This window comes from Monodelphis domestica, chromosome X (assembly GCF_027887165.1).
Source record: "Monodelphis domestica isolate mMonDom1 chromosome X, mMonDom1.pri, whole genome shotgun sequence".
NCBI classification, from domain to species: Eukaryota; Metazoa; Chordata; class Mammalia; order Didelphimorphia; family Didelphidae; genus Monodelphis; species Monodelphis domestica.
Window position 1 is genome coordinate 31,570,743 of NC_077235.1, and position 12,009 is coordinate 31,582,751.

General features: G+C 46.6%; 1 protein-coding gene across 2 annotated transcripts in view; it reads left to right on the forward strand.

Annotated features, from left to right (window-relative positions):
- NEXMIF (neurite extension and migration factor) overlaps positions 1-12,009 on the forward strand; it is a 198,264-nt gene that overhangs the window by 161,021 nt on the left and 25,234 nt on the right. Inside the window, exon 1 of one of the 2 annotated variants that reach the window (XM_056809548.1) lies at positions 148-7,938. The exons of the other annotated variant lie outside the window; for it this stretch is intronic. The gene's annotated coding sequence lies outside the window, so the exon portion shown is untranslated. Of the gene's footprint in view, positions 1-147; positions 7,939-12,009 lie in introns of those variants that run through there. 2 annotated transcript variants of the gene reach the window in all.

The window sequence follows — 12,009 nt, forward strand, 5'->3', positions numbered from 1 at the left end:
TCATGGTGAATATTTATTGAATTGGCATAAAGAGTAGAGAAGGCTGCTTCCTTCTCATGACAGTATCTCAAGAATGGAAAGGAGATTTGTAAAACATACCATCTGCTACCCACCTTAGTTTGAGAAGGCATAAGAAAAGACGATGATATATCCATGTGAAGAAAATCAGGGGCCCAAGGCTAGAGGGTATTTGAGTATGATTAACAGAAGGAGAACGAGAAGGTAAAATAGGGTAATATACTATAGACCGCTTGGACAGAAAGAGGGATCATCCAAGGAGTTTGGGGGAAAAGCCACTAACTAGCTTTATCTGGAGGCGTGATGTGCCGTTTATGGTGGACTTCCATTCTCTAGGAATCAGGACAAGTTTCCCATCTGCCCAAAACACAAGGGTTGATCAATTCTTGATTTTTCATGAAAATTTGATTCTTTAAAGGGTAGAGACAGTGCTAGACCTGATTCTCATCGATAGGGAGGAATTAATTGTCAAAGTAGAAGTGATGGGGAGCCCGGAAGGCAAGTGAGCACTCTATCTTAGGAGGAAAGGAAAGCCAAGTTGCCAGTTTGGGAGTTGTATTCTTTCTCAATGGCATAAGTATACAATGAGAAAATTGCTGGGAGGTAGCCTGGCAGAAGCAGCTGAGTGCACCGTGGTTTGAATTTTTCTCACAGACTTAGACGTGACTTGGGGAAGGGTCATGTAGGGAGTAAATAAATAGCAGAGATGGTATTTGAACCCAGATCTTTTGGATCTAGAGCCAGAGAACTTTTTACAATGGCAGAGCCCTCTATTAGGCTGTCTGAAAGCAAAAGAAACTCCAGGTTTGAAGTTGGAATCTTGCTTCTGTGCTTCATTGGGCAAGTCATTTCTCCTCTTTGGGCCTCGATTTCCTTCTCTGTAAAAGGAAGGGATTGGACTGAGTGATCTCTAAATTCTCTTCTGGCTGTGCATCCCAGCATCCCTTGTGAGCTCCATGAGGGTATAATCCATGTCTTATTTGGCTTCATCTATCTCCCAGTGCCTACCACAATGCCCTGCACACAGTAGGCGCTGAGCAAGTGTTTGTTTAATTGAATTGCACCCTGCCAAGTGAGGCCTCTGGTTGTGATGTGGCCTAGGGCACTAAGCAACCTGTCACCTCAGATCACCATTCCCTGCTGGGGCAGGGACTTGGAGACTCCTGGAGATGAACTGATTCTTGTAGAAAGATAATGACAAGGTGTGAGATAGCCAGCCCTACTCCTCTGCTCATTAGGGCCCTGGCAGAACAGCTGTGGGTTTAATGAGGCCAAGGCCAGAGTCAGATGCTAACTGAACATACATGTGAAGACAGTGGGTGGGGGGGAATGACTGTAATGCTTTCTGGGAAACGGCAGGCCATAGTCTCATCTGCCTCCTTATCTAGCCCATCCCACTGAAGATTCACATTTCAAATGATCCCCTGGGATGGAGAGAGAACAGAAAAATCAGGCCTGGTAAGCAGACTTTATATTTATAGGGCATTAGGAGATACGGAAGCTCCAACACTGCAGATGGCTCTTTGGAAAGCTATTTGTCTAGCATTGTGGGAGCAGAAATCATATTGGATTTGAAGTCAGCGGACCTGGATTAGAGTTCCTGGCTTGCCTCTCCTTGTGTCACCCTTTCTGTTCTGCCATCTGTAAAAGAAAAGAGGGATCTCCAAGAACTCTTTATCTAGATCTTCATAACCTTGTTGTAAGGGAGAAGCAATTTTGTTTTCTTAAGATCTTTTACTGATTTTTTCTTACCTTGTTATCCAGAGTGAATAAACCAGATCTTATTTAGGGGAATGAGATAGGTCAAAATCATGCCTGTGCTTGGAGAGTGACTGACATGAGACTATCCCATCTGGATCGTGTCCTATCCCAACAAGATATCTTGTAGGGCCAGGAAGCAACTGGGAGTTTTCTGGAAAACCCTTCAGTACTCTGAGGACCTTTGATTTCATGACTGTGAATTCCTTACAATGTAGCTTGTAGCTCCTGCCCCCCACATTCATACTATTGTGAAGTAGAAGGACAATTGTCTCCTCCTTTTTTGTCCCTGATGATCCCCCTCCCCTTGCATCCCTCTCATCTGGAGGCCAAATATTCCTAGTTTTAATCTAGTCCTCCCAGGAGGATATGAGGTCCAGGTCTTTCCCCGTTCTGGTTGCCCTCTTCTGGATACTCTTCAGCTCATCAGTAGCTCTTAGAACTGAACAATATGGTCTGCCCAGAGCAGGACAGTAAAGACCCTTGTTTTAGACACCATGCCTCTCTTCGTTCATCCTGTATCAATCCTCTTATAGCTGTCTTTGTTCCTCTTCATCTATAAAATGATGGCACTGGTCTAGATAGTCTCCAAGGTCAATTCTAGCTCTAAAATCCTGTGGTTCATTCTAGATTTGGCTCTGTGTTTTCACCATGACATATAGCTACAGTTCTGAAGGCAGACGAGGAAGTATGCCAAAGGGCATTGGAAACTGTCCTTCCTAATCAGGCAGCAGAGAGAAGTTTTCAGGACAGGAACATGAGAGACTTCAGGATAGGTACTGGGAAAAGTTTCCTGTTTTGTAGAGTTGTGATACACTGGATTCTCTTTGCAGGGGAAGTTGGGAAAGCCATTCCTTTGATGGTTTAAAGGAAACATTTAAACCAGCAAACTTGGTAAAAACGTTTAAGTGCTTTCTGAGTGCAGGGCATTGTGCTGGAGAAGAGGATACATTTAGCTAACACGTAGAGAGCCCTTGCTTTAATGGAAGGAAGATTCATTTTCAGGGTGGTTTGGGGAAGTTGTAAGAAGTGGGGTGGAGGCCTTAGAGCCCTCTGTACTTCAGATTTTAAATCAGAGGGACAACTCTGAGTAGACTTGCTTTGGTGAGCCTGTTACCTGGGTGGGAAATGGGGAGGAGCCAAGGCTGGTAGGTCCCATCCCTTGGAGGAAAGAGGTCACCTATACTCTGCTAGGAGCCAGCTGGTACATGGCAGCTCCTTGAGGAGAGTCTGAACCAGGATACTTAAGCAGCTTAAACAGGACACCTAGCCCAGATTTCTCCAGAGTGTCAAACCAAGGGGGCTAAGAAGAAGCAGGAAGCAAGCTTGGGGTAGGAGTGGAGATTTCAGGGCCAGAGCAGGAGGTCCTGTATATAAGGTAACATTTGAATCCAGCTTTGAAAGTAATCTCACAGAGAAGCAGGGATGGATAGAGAGATGGCCTCAGCCTGCAAGCCCTGGGGTAGAGTCCTGCCTGTGTGCCCTAGGCCACTTTCTTTGACTTATGTCACAGAGTGGGTGTCAGTCTGCATTAGTAGAGAGAGTTTCCCATGCCAGTGAGATTCCAAGTCCAGTTCTTACCCCCACTTTGAAAAGGCAGGCATGAGAAGAGACAGGAGAGATGGATAGCCTGTGCAAAGTCACAGAGACCGTGACCACTATCAAGATGGCCAGCTTAGCTGAACTCCAGAGTAGACCAGGAGGGATAATATAGAATGAGGCTGCAAAGGGAGGTTGGAAGCAGGCTTTAAATACCAAACAGAGAGTTTGCACTTGATCTTAAAGCAAATAGGGAGCCACTGTGGTGTATTCAGCAGGGGAGTAAGATGGTCAAGGTCTGTTAATTTGCAATATCACTTTGGCAGCTGTGTGCAGGATATATTGGAGAGGAGAGAGACGTGAAGCAGGAAGACTTACAGTAGTCTGGGTGAGAGATGACAAAGGCCTGGACCACTATGGAAGCCATGTGATACGGGAGACGGGAATGGCTGCTATAAGAGTTATTGTGGAACTGGAATTGCCAAAACTTGGGAACCGATGTGGTATATGAGGTGACAATGACTCTGAGGTAACAACTTGGGTGATGGAATGGGCAGCGGTGCCCTCAACAGAATAGAGACTTCACAAGAGTGTGGGGCAAAGATACTGAGTTCAGCTTTAGATATGTTAAGTCTGAAATGCTTATAAGACATCCAGTTGTAAATTCCAGTAACTAGTTGGCGATGTTGGAATAGAAAGCAGGAGAGAGATGGGCCAGATAGATCTGGCAGTCATTGACAAAGATATGATTACTAAATCCGGAGGAGCTAATGAGGTCACCAAGGGAATGCAGAGAGGGCCTAGGAGAGAGGTTTAGGGATATGCCCCCATTTGAGGATAAGAATAACAAAGGAGACTGAGAAGTAGCAGCTGAGCAGGAAGGAGAACCATGGGAGCTAGAGCCCAAGAAAATCCAGAAAAGAGAAAGTAGCCAGGAGGAGAGAGAGGGCAACAGGGCCAAATGCAGTAGATAGATGGAGAAGGTTGAGGACTGGGGAAATGCCATGATCTTGCAGTTAAGAGATCATTGGGAACTTTGGAAAGAGCAATTTCATTTGAGTGATGAAGATGAAAACTACATTACAAGGAGTGAGGGAAGAAGTAGAAACAATTAGTGTAGACAGCTGTGAAAGGGAGAGTTAAAGGAAGATTGTTTGAGGGGATGATAGGGTTCAGTGAGGGCTTTTTAAGGATGGAAGGAGACTGGGCATGTCTATAAGCAATAGGGAATGAGTTAGTATATGGGGAAAGATTGAGGATGTTAGCGGTGAGGGAATGATTCTGTAGAGAATGGGATCAAGAGGACAGGTTGAGGGATTGGCCTTGGCAAAAAAAGAAGGGCATCTTTTTCATGGAAGATCAAAATTAAGAAGGAGCAAATTGAGGATGCTATCAAGGAGTTTTGAGAAGTAGAGGCAAGGAAAAGAGGAAGCTCACAGAGAATGGTTTCCATTTTCTCAATGCATTCTAACTCGAGGTCTTTTCTGGGGAAATTTGGGCAAAGGCGTATACAGGAAGCTTGAGAAGAGGATTGGAACAGCTTCCTTTGGGGAGTGTGTTGAAAATTAGAGAACTGTAAAGGGACTTCTGTGCTACAGTAAGGGGCCACTTGAAATTAGGTAGCATAAATTTATAATAGAACCAGTTGGCATTTGGGGAACTTCCTCCAGTATCATTGAACAATACATGAGCAAGAGCAAAAGATTGACAAGCCATGAGCAATAATCGAAAGAAAGGTCAAGGAATTAAAAAGTTGAAAATAGTGTAATATTGAATTGCTTGTCTACTATAAGGTGAAACCAGACCAAGAGTGGTATGCTAGGAGCACACCAAAGGAGAAGGAAAGGATTGGAAGTCATGGTGTAGGTGAAGAAGACGTTTAGGAGGAATTGAAGCAGAGGAAGAGAGGAGATGATAGGATGCACTAGACCTTATTGGAATTTCCACATTTTGGATTGTGGAAATGAAACACTCGGATGTTATGGCGATCTCAGCAGTGGGACCTTCTCTGTGTGGACTTGGGTGGAATGAAGGAGTAAATCCTAGAAGTTGAGGAGCCTGAGAAACTGGGAGGCCAGGTCATTAAGGAGCAGAACTGGAATTCCAACTCGGATCTTCTGGCTCCCAAATCTAGGGCACTCTCCATTACACCACAGCAGTTTGCTTAACTCATTGTCACAGTGACTCAGTTAATCCTCTCTACTAATGAGTGAAATTGGAATTGATTGCAGTAAGGGAATTTCCTTGTCACCCTGAGCCCCTTTCCCCTGGGCCATTCTTTAGGGAAGTTCCCAGGAGTTGGAATTAGGGCTGAAAGATCTAAATGCTAGTCCCAACTCTTCCCAGATCCATCTTGGTGCCCTTAGCCAAGTCAGACTTGCCCTCTCCGTAGCCTAGCCCTCCTCCATCTCGAAAGCAAAGGAGAATCACCCTGAATAGATGCCCTGCAAAAGAATGGCATCTTATTGAATTAGATTTGTGCTCAGATGACCTGGGTTCAAATCTCAGCTCTGCTATTTAATCTGTCAGTTCAGGCAAATCCTGTCCCCTCCTTTCTTCATTGTGTCAAGGACCCTTGAAACTATTTGGGTCTCCTTCTTAGAATTCTGTTTTCAAATGCATAAAATCAAATGTTTGGATGACAAAAGAATCCAATTATGCTGAAATGCAATTATCAGAATATTTTTTCAAAAAATGAATTTACCACCCCCAGGTGAAGAACCCCTGGGCTAGATGGTCTCTAAAGTCCCTTTCAACTCTTGACATTCTATGAGTGTGAGTGAGTCTAAGATTTAGGAAACCAGGATTTGAATATTGTCTTTAATGTTAGCTTTGTGACCCTGGGCAAGTCACATTGCCTCTCTAAGCCTCAGTTTCCTCATCTGTAAAATGTGGACAAAAATACTTCTCATACCTCCTGCCAGACAGAATAGTTGGGAAAGAGCATGCTTTTGCCAATGTGAGCAACTTTATCATCAAGGCACCAAGGCTGGCAGGCTGTTGCAAGAAGACATGAAATCATTTGGATCACGGAACAGCCGGGACCTTAGAGGTCCATCCAGGCAAAATCCCCCTCATTTTTGCAAATGAGGAGACTGAGGTTCAGTGGCCTGCTTAAGGTCACACTAGTAGTATGGCAGAGCCAGGATTGGGAGCTGAGGGTCTCTAATCCCTCATCCTGTCCTCTTGCCACCATACTGTCCTGCCTCTAAACAAGCATAAGACTTTGGAGATTTGCAAGGCTCCAGGGCCCAGATCTCTATTTCGTAGAATTTACGGCCCCCTGGGAAACTTAGAAAAGGTGGTTTTCAGCCAACAAGGTGGAAAGCTCACTCTGCACAGTACAGAGTGTGCCTTAGGAGTGTCTGGCTGCCAGAGGGGGCAAGACCGAAAACGGAAATCCCTTCAATGACAATCGATGGTTGTTGAATTATGGGTTATTGAAGAGACAAACTCCTTTCTAAGTAAGTTGTGTACACAGCTACACTCACACACAGATACATGCTCACACCTAAAGTGGAATTTGGTTCCTAAAAGATCATAGAATCACAAAATGTCAGAGCTGGAAGGGCTTCTACTGTTAGAAGTAGAATATCGGATGTGACCTTTGGAGGGGCCCCTCAAGATCAAAGCACCCTCTCGTTTTACAAGCTGGATGACCACTTGTCGGGAGGGCCAAAGCGGGGCTTCCCGGTCAGGATCAGATCCCTTCGATCTCTGAGATTTGGGGATTCTCTGTGATCTTGAAAGAGAAACCCAAAGCAGGAGGCTGGCTGGACAGGACTTGCTTAAGGTCACACAGCCACTCCAGTGCAGAGCTGGACCATAAGCCTCAATTTCTGACTTCTAACCCAATATTCTTTCTACAACACACCACTTGTATGTGACTTGGTACCTCCTTTGGTACCACCTTTGGTATCATCACCTGAGTGATCTTGGACAAGTCAGGTCCCTTCCTTGGGACCTCCGTCCTCCCTTCCCCCACAAAATAAGGGGAACACCACTAGGTGAGCCAAGTCGGTGACCTCTTAGAGCTCTACAATGCTGTGATCCTGTTGTAGGCGCAAAGCAAGGTTCACCGGGATCCTGAAATGTTCTTCTATTGGGGACTGTCTGTTGCCTCTCCTTCTCTCGTGCTCGCCCCAAGGTGCTGGGCCTGCCTTGGGATCTACCTCCTTCCCTTTTCTTCCCCCCTCTCCTCCTTGTCCTCTTCCTCCTCCTCCTCCTTGTTGTCCTCCTCCTCCTCCTTGTCGTCCTCCTCCTCCTCCTCCTCATCGTCCTCTTCCTCCCCCTCCCTCTCCCTCTCATCTTCCTCCTTCTCTTTCCCTCTCTCACCTCCCCCTTGGCAACCTTCCTGGCTGCTGTTGCCTAGGGACTTCCCCAGCACGTGCCCTGGGCCCCATGGCCACTGGGGCCTGGGCTGAGAGCCCCGCCCAATCGGGGCCGAAGGGACAGATCGCTGCCTCTGCTGCCCCCACAGGCAGGTCGGGGTTTTTCCTTTCTTTTCTTTTCTTATCTTCTTTCAACTAGATTAACCAGAAGTAAGTTTCAGGCTCTCTGGGGCTGAGGAAGCAGCGCGGAACCGGCCACGACCACAGGTTTCTGCCGCTCGGCCTGGCCCAGGTATTTTTTCTTCCTAATAATTGGAGCTCACCTTTCTCTAGCACTTTAGGGTTTACAAAGCATTTTCTCCCAAAGCCCACTGGGAAGGGCAGTTGCTAGGGCCCTGGCCCTGAAAGCCTCAAATGCCTCCCGCCCCAGCCCTCCTAGTCATCCCCTAACCTGCGCTCAGCCCCAGTTTTCTCATCTGTAAAACCAGGCTCTGTTCCTGTTCCCCTGAAATGGGCAATAAGATTTGTGGCCCTTTTCTCCCGGTGTTGCTCGAGGAACCAAACGAGATCATGTTTGTAAAGCATTTTACACGTTTACATTGCTGTTAAGAGGAAAAAGAACGCTAATATTGTGAGGCCATTACAATATTATAAGTATTATCCCCAGTTTCTAGAGGGGGAAATTGAGGCTCATACGGGGGACACACCTGATGCCAAGTGCCAGTACATGACCCCAGATCTCTAGACTCCAGCCCAGTGCTCTGTCTGTGCCACCAGCAGTGAGTGATATCTTTGCCCTTTAACACCTAAGAAAAACAAGGCCTGGAAAATGGATGTGACTTACATGAGATAGATTACTTTACTCAGAGATGGTAAACCTAGGGCCTACACCCCAGCGCTTCTGGCTTCAGGGCTCTCTCCACTGTACCCCTCTGCCTTTCTACCCACCATTAACCTCAAGTTGTCAGAAGCACAATGATGGCCACCTGCCAGCTCTCTGGGCTCCAGGTCCATCTTGGAGAAGGCACAGGATTACTACCCCAAGCAATGGAGCAAGCCATTGCTTGTCTTGCCCTCTTCCTGAAGAATGACCACTTCCAGGGGCAGCTGGGTAGCTCAGTGGATTGAGAGCCAGGCCTAGAGATGGGAGGTCCTAGGTTCAAATCTGGCCTCAACCACTTCCCAGCTTTGTGACCCTGGGCAAGTCACTTGACCCCCATTGCCTAGCCCTTACCACTCTTCTGCCTTGGAGCCAATACACAGTATTGACTCCAAGACAGAAGGTAAGGGTTCATTAAAAAATGACCATTCCCTATCTAAGCTCTCTTAGTGGGCTTTCTCTCTCTCTCTCTCTCTCTCTCTCTCTCTCTCTCTCTCTCTCTCTCTCTCTCTCTCTCTCTCTCACACTCACTCACTCACTCTATCTCTCTCACACACACACACTCACACTCACACTTTGTCTCTCTCTCCCTCCTTCTCTCAGCCCAGGCTGGTGTATACTGGAGCTATCTGCTCTTTGTAGCTGGTCCACTTACTAGTCTGGGAGCTCTGGCCATCAGTGTACCCCACCCCCAGCAGGCACACAGTAGGTGCTTAATCAGTGTTTGTTGATTGATTGGATTGCTGCATCGATATCTCAGAGCTAATGTTATTTTAATGCCATTCCTGGCTTGATTTACCATGATTAGCAAAGCAATTTAGAGCACCCTCTTCCAAAAGTGCTAATCACTTTCAGCTCAAAATAGATAAAAAACTCTGTCACTCCTTTCCAAAATGCTCATGGCTCTGGAGAAATCAGAATCAGGCCCAGAGCCACTACACTGGGATGGTATTTACAGGAAATTTCTGGGCTCCCTCCCCTCTCCTATCTGGCCTCACATGGTGCTTTGCACACAGTAGGCACTTTATAAAGCAGCAGAGAATACTGGATGAAGCACTTTGAATCTTGACCCACAGAAGTGTTAGCCATGTGACCCTGACCATTTTGAGACCCTGTAAAATTGGAGCAGGGACAGCTGAGCTGTAGCAGGCCCAAAGGCTATACTGCGTGCACTTGTCATAGTTCTCAGCTCAGCACGCAGCTTTCAGAGAGAGCTCAGAGTGGAATGAGGGCACTAGCCTCCACCCTATCTCCAAAAGATCCCAAGACACAAGAGCCTTCCTCTAGGAAGCCCCAGCCTCAGTCTTTCCCTCCCCGTGCTTGCACAGCCTCACAGTCTGCCTATTTGCACAGCCATGATGAGATGAGCTAGCCCCCTAGCCTCTCTCTCCCTAGCTCCCATCACAAAGTATTCCAAGCCCCATTCCCCACACACTTCCGACTTCTTCTTTCTTAACATACCCTGTCACTAACATCCAAGGGCCCATCCCTAAGCAGGCCTTTTCCCTCCATAGATTACTTCATGGCCCCACCAGGCCCACACTGACACTTCATAGCCACAGAGGAAGCCCTTAGGGCACAGCTGCCAATCTCTTCAGTCTCTCAGCTGTGCCCATGGGCAGGTTCCCACCCCCTCTCTGGGCCTCAGCTTCCCTTTCTCTAAAAGGAGGGAGCTAGACTAGGAAATCTCCAAGGCCTCTTCCAGCCTTCAATCTGGAGAGTGAGCTTATATTAGCCCTAAGTTGGGCAGAACAGGAGTGAACAGGTTCAAAGGCTGAAGAGGATGGGGCTAAATTGCCTGCCTTCAGCAGAATGAGTGATTTAATCAAAGCATATAGAAAAGCTAAACATTCATTGGACAGATCCAGACCCCCTCCTTGTGGGCTTCAGTGTGGGTCGGGCCACTTAACTTCATAAGCTCTAGGCTTTGCCCTTTAGGGATTTCTAGTCTGTTGGGTAGATGATGCCACATGAGTGATATAGACCAAGAGAAACTGCCTCCACTTGGGATAATCTGGGAAGCCTGTCTGAGGGAGGTAGCACTTGGGGTAGGATTTTTGAGAGATGAAATACAGGGAGGCCATTTCAGAAGAAGGATATAGTATTAGAGAAAGACCCAGAAGCAAGGAGCCTCAAGGTTGGTTTAGGAAACAACAAATAGTACTATCTGGTTGGAAAAGTGTAGGGAGGGTGCAGCTAGATGGCCCAGTGGATAAAGACCCAAGCCTGGAGATGAGAGGTCCTAACTTCAGATATAGCCATAGATGCTTCCTAGTTGTGTGACCCTGGGCAAGTCACTTAATGCCCATTGCCTAGCCCTTCCTTCTCTCTTGCCTTAGAAGCAATGCTTGGTAGTGTCAGTTTTAAGAGAGGAGGTGGACAAACAAACCACAGAAAGAATAAAATAGCAGCGAGGTAAGCCTGGAATGTTGGAAGAACTTGGAATGCTGGACCACAGAATCAAATTGCTTGGATTAGCTCTTTCTCTGTAGTTCCAAAAGGCAGAGTTAGAACCAATGGATAGCACTTTGAAGGAGGCAGACTACAGCTCAGTGGGAAGAACTGTGTAAATTATTCGCATTATTAAGATAATGTAGCTCCTTGTGAAGTGGTAAGCTCCTTTCCCAGGAGGTATGAAGGCCCCAGAGAAGCCAAATGGCCAGCTGCACGTGATGCCATCTGTCGAGGGGAAGATACTGGACTAGATGGCCAAACTCCAAAGTTTCTTAGTACTCTCGCATCTGAAAATCCTATGAATAGGAGTTGTGGGTAGGAGAGACAAGGAGACAGCTGGGAAACTGATGACTGATTTGTGCTCCTAAAAGTGAGAACTCTAGAGGCTTCAAAGAAACCTGGAAAGATTATCCAAAGTGATGCAAAGAAAGCCTTGGCAAACTGAACACCCCCAGCATCCATATCCATTATGGCCACTTCATGAAACTGCAGAGATCTGAATGGGGCCCAACAGATCATTAGTTATCGTTGCTCTTTTGTTAAAATGTGTCTAATATTTGTAAATCGCTTGGTTTTATGGTTTTCTTTGGGGTTCAGTCCCATAGTCTCTTTATGTGTCTTTTGGCTCTAGAGCCTTGCCTACTGCTTCCCAAACAGTACAGACTTGGTACAGCCTGCACCATAGATACGAGGAAAACAAAACGATGGTGGGAGATGGACCTGGGGGCCAGAAGCTGAGGAGGGAAAATGGGGAGTGGGTGGCCTGATCCTTTGCCTTCCCTGAACAAGTCTCCTGTGGCTATACAGGACTCATTATCTAACATTTTATTAATATAGGACAGGAAGTCCAATTTGTAAGTGTGTTCTATCAGTTATGACCTGCCAATGACATTACTGGTTTTGAGCATTAACAATGCGATGATTAATTGTGCTCTTGAAATCAGTGATGCTAGCTTGGGTGCACATAGCTCAGTGCTCTTGTCAGTGGAATTCAGGGGCTGCTATGGATTAACCTAATGGCTTTCTATG